Here is a 5,426-nt window from a genome sequence, read left to right as displayed (position 1 = left end):
GTCATCTTCAAAGGGATACTTTCTTTTAAGCGAGGACACTGAAGAGTTCCTCCTATCTGGTTTTTCCCATTCTTTTTTAATTAGGGATTGGACATTGGGATTTAAAGGAAAGGTTTTCCGTTTTTTTTTGTCCCAAGCCACCAAACATTACGTCTTGGGCTGTTTTGTCAGGTTTAGGCTCCTCCACCCCCATAGTAGCCCTAACGGCTCTCACTAAGGCATCCACTTCCTCGAGTGGAAAACAATGTCGGCCTGAATCTTCCTCGGAGGAGGATAGGGAGGAGTCAGAATCGTCCGAATCTGCGTCTTCAGATGAGGATCGGACAGAGTGGGATTGTACAGTTTCCTTTACTTTATCTTTTCCTTTTTTGGAGGAAGATACAGCATTCTGAACCTCAGATCTAATAATATTTTTTAGCTCGGATGCAAAGTCGGGAGTCTCCTCACATAGCACACGCTGGATACATGATTTACAAAGCTTTTTGTCCCAGGCTACTGGTAAAGCTTTGTCACAGATGGGGCAGGATTTGTTTTTCCTTTTCTCCAACTTCTTCTTTCCCTATTAAGGGAGAAGAGGGAGCCCTATTATAATATATACATTCACGAAGATCAACTCACCATTCGGACGTGCAGGCAGGTACCGGTTCTGGAGGGGGCCCTGGGTCTGGAATGGAAGGTTCCCGAGGAGGTGAACTAGTCTTCGCAGCAGACCTGCTGCGCTGTGTAGAACGGCTGCTAGACCCACTCCTAGCGCTCTTAGGGTCTGTCTTCTTATGGTGCTGCTGCCTAGGCTGCAGCTCCTGTGGATCGGTGTCTTCCATGATTTACAGGGAGATGGTGCGACAACTATGTGTGCACCATCTCCCTATTTGTATTTGGCGCCACCTCCGGCGTTCCCCGCACTTCCGGTCCTGCGTCACGTCCTCCAGGGAGAAGAGAAGCTACCGCGCATGCGCGCGGCGAGGACCCGGAAGTCCTGCCGCATTTCCGGAGCGGCGGCCATCTTAGTACACCCGGAGCGTGCGCTTATTGGCACAGGAGCTCCGGGTGATCCAGCGCCCCTTCCTCTCCTCAGAATCGGCGGCGTTCTCTATCCGCTCACCCTGAAGAACCCCTCGGTTCCAGCGGTGGCGGCTTCGGGAGCCGGACAAGCCGTGGCAGGAGCCTCCTCGCTGCCGGAACTCGACCGCCCGGTCCATCGGTCTTCATAACAGGTACCACCGGAAAGAGGTTCCCTGTTCAGGGACAGGAAACCAACTGATGCGAGGGAGAGGTACCGCCCTTTTATCTGTAGGTTTCCTGTCCCTGAAGGGCGGATCCCCTCTCTCCGTAGTGCTGTCATGGGAGACCGAGAAATAATGCTTTTTTACTTTTTTTTTTTTATTATTTTTTACATTAGATCTTTTTACTATTGATGCTGCATACGCAGCATTAATAGTAAAAAGTTGGTCACACAGGGTTAATAGCAGCGTTAATGGAGTGCGTTACACCGCGGCATAACGCGATGTAACGCGGCCATTAACCTTGTGTGAGGGCTGACTGGAGGGGAGTATGGAGGGCACTGAGTAGGAAAGGGCGAATTTGCAGCCGGACTATGCCCATCGTTGATTGGTCGCGGCCTAGTGGCCGTGAACAATCAGTGACGTGGAATTTCCGTGACAGACAGACAGATGGAAGTGCCCCTTAGACGATTATATATATTTGCATTCCGGCTTAATCCATTCCTAACTGGTCCACTGGAAGAAGTCAATGGATTAAAAAAAAAATTAAATAAATTAACAAAAATAAAAACTTCAGGCAGGCAACTCGTTCCGTTTTTAACCCTTTCACCACATATTCCGTACAATTGTGGAATTGCACTTTTATGCAATTTCAAAGCACTTGGAATTATTTTTTTCCCCTATTCTCTAGTACATCAAATGATAGAATGAATGAGCTGTACAAATGGAAACGAATGTGTTATTTGTAGATAGCGTTCACATCGCAACTGCGGAGAATCATCAGTTCCGAATGAAACCACCACACCCGCTATAACCAGTGATAGTTGAAAAATAAAGTACTTTTCACTACAAAATTAAAATATTTTTCTCAGATTATTTTTTTGTAAGGCAATCCAACAACAACAAAAAAATCTGCAACGTTTCAGTTCTATACTTGGACCTTCATCAGGCACGAATTGTCATTGGTTAACCCCTTCATGACCTTGGGATTTTTTCGTATTCGTTTTTCACTCCCCTCCTTCCCAGAGCTATAACTTTTTTATTTTTCCGTCAATTTGGCCATGTGAGGGCTTATTTTTTGCGGGACGAGTTGTACTTTTGAACGACATCATTGGTTTTAGCATGTCGTGTACTAGAAAACGGGAAAAAAAATCCAAGTGCGGTGAAATTGCAAAAAAAGTGCAGTCCCACACTTGTTTTTTGTTTGGCTTTTTTTGCTAGGTTCACTAAATGCTAAAACTGACCTGCCATTATGATTCTCCAGGTCAGTACGAGTTCATAGACACCCAACATGACTAGGTTATTTTTTATCTAAGTGGTGAAAAAAAATTCCAAACTTTGCTAAAAAAAAAAAAAAAAAAAAATTGCGCCATTTTCCAATACTCGTAGCGTCTCCATTTTTCATGATCTGGGGTCGGATAAGGGCTTATTTTTTGCGTGCCGAGATTACGTTTTTAATGATAGCATTTCGGTGCAGATACGTTCTTTTGATCGCCCGTTATTGCATTTTAATGCAATGTCGCGGCGACCAAAAAAACGTAATTCTGGTGTTTCGAATTTTTTTCCCGCTACGCTGTTTAGCGAACAGGTTAATGCTTTTTTTTTTTTTAAGTGATAGATCGGGCGATTCTGAGCGCGGCGATACCAAATGTGTAGATTTGATATTTTTTTTATTGATTTATTTTGATTGGGGCGAAAGGGGGGTGATTTAAACTTTTATATTTTTTTTATTTTTTTAACATTTTTTTCAACTTTTTTTTTTTTTTTACTTTTGCCATGCTTCAATAGCCTCCATGGGAGGCTAGAAACCGGCATAACTCGATCGCCTCTGCTACATAGCAGCGATCTGCTGATCGCTGCTATGTAGCAGAACTGCAGGTGTGCTGTGAGCGCTCAGGGTGGTGCTCACAGCCACCGGCGATCAGTAACCATAGAGGTCTCTAGGACCTCTATGGTTACAATGGAGACGCATCGCCGACCCCCGATCATGTGACGGGGGTCGGCAATGACGTCATTTCCGGCCGCCCGGCCGGAAGCGGTAGTTAAATGCCGCTGTCTGCGTTTGACAGCGGCATTTAACTATTAATTAGGTGCGGGCAGATCGCGATTCTGCCCGCGCCTATTACGGGCACATGTCAGCTGTTAAAAACAGCTGACATGTCCCGGCTTTGGTGCAGGCTCACCGCGGAGCCCTGCATCAAAGCAGGGGATCTGACCTTGGACGTACTATCCCGTCCAAGGTCAGAAAGGAGTTAAAAGTGATATAACCAGAGGAGGAGCGACCTTCAGCCTCACCCGCTGTGACTAAGCTCGCCTTTCTATAGAGCATCTCCTCTGGTTACCGTATATATAATTTGACCAACGGTAACTCATCTCTGATGAAGGTCTAGGCGTAGAACTGAAAAATTGCAGTTTTGTGTTGGAATGTCTTACAAAAAACATTTAGAATTGAGAATCCTCAGTGGTTGATACCTTTTAATGGCTAACTGAAAAGATGATAGCCATTCAAAAGGTATCAACCACTGAGGACTCAGTTCTAAATATTTTTCTATCTACTGGCTAACACGGTACCAAGATATATGTCTTTCCTGTTACAAAAAACAAAAATCTTTGTATATTTACTAAAATCAGGATTACCAAAATTGCAGCAAACGTACATGTACAGGTTTGTTGTGGTTCGGTTCTATCAAAGCAAGCCATGTGAACACAGCCTAAAAATTGGGTCTTCTTCTCAAGGAGTAATGGAAGTGCCACCACCAACCACAGTGACAGCCGCAATGCCCTGAATACATCCTTTTGGACTTTTAGAGCCAGTGGTTCGGATTTTTTCCTCCAGCCTCGCCTTTACAATCCATGGGTCTCAACACTCTTCCACAATCTGTTTCCTGTGGGCTGAATCCATTTTGACACCGCGACTTTCTCGAATGATGAAGCATCTCAGTATTAAACATGATTAACCTTACTGATGTGCTGACTTGCTGCAGGTTTCCACGTTCACCTTCTCGATAGGCTCCAGAAAAAGTTGGCCAATCAGATGTTTTAGGAGAGTCGGCTCACTGTGTCACTGAAAGTCAGATCACTGAGGAAGTATTTGATCTAAAGAACCACGGTGAAGAGAAACCTGAAGGTCATCCGTCTCTGGGCTCCATTATCTCTAGAATGAGAAGACTTGGAGAAGCCCCCGACCTGTAGAAATGACCTTAATGAGCAAATACAGTTCAATAATGACCTGATCTGGCCCCAATGTTCTAATACTCACTCCTTTTGGTGGTGACTTCTGAAATTCAGAAGTCTGGATCTTTCTCAACCTCAACATCATCGGCCAGAGGATATTCAGGCGGCTTTCCTTTATGTGTAGATGAGAAGAGGGACCTCAAGATAGGACTTTATAATCGTTTTAGTTTTATAAAAGGTTTTGTTCTACCGTTAGTAAATTTCTTCTTCTCCATCTCGTGTTGGGAGATGTTGGGCTTATATCAGCTCCAGGAAAATGTCCTATTGGCCGAGAGTCTAATGTATGGTGGGCTCCCGACAGATGATGTTGGGGAAGAAACAGAACAGGGCCTGTTTAATTTAATCAGTCCATTTATTGGGTAGGGGGGAGACAGGTCATTGCTAGAGGAATCGGCTCTCAGACAACACAAGAGTGGTCGCCTGAGCAGAGCGTTCCGGTTTATGGAGAAATCGGTAGATGTCTTGGTGGAACTATCTTTTGACCAATAGCTATTAATGTGTATAGGAGCCTTAAAAGGTACGTGCAGACGTTCAGTTTTTCGCAGCAGATTGTTCGGCTGTTAAGTACTGGAGAATCAGCAGGAAAAATGCTGCGTAAAATGTGCATTTTTTATGCTTTTTTCCTCCCTCTTCCCATTCGTTTGAACAGGTGAAGAACGCTGCAAAGACGCTGAAAACATTAACATGCTGCAGATCTGAAATGGTTTCAAATCTGCAAGCAAAAAAGCAGCGTGTGCATGAAATATCAGAAACCTCATAGCGTTTGCTGGTACTGTAAATAGCAGCATCTTTTCTGCAGGAACAAAAAAAAAAAAAAAAAAGCAAAAATACTTAGTGTGAACAAAGCCCAAGGGAGGATCAGTGACAACAGCAGAAATCAGTTTTAGGAAAGTCATGAATAAAAAAAAACAAAAAACTTTTCACTAAATAAAACATTAAAACATTTGAAGAAATAAAGAATAATAAATACAA

Source organism: Ranitomeya imitator, chromosome 6 (genome assembly GCF_032444005.1).
Source record: "Ranitomeya imitator isolate aRanImi1 chromosome 6, aRanImi1.pri, whole genome shotgun sequence".
NCBI classification, from domain to species: Eukaryota; Metazoa; Chordata; class Amphibia; order Anura; family Dendrobatidae; genus Ranitomeya; species Ranitomeya imitator.
This window is presented reverse-complemented; position numbering follows the sequence as displayed.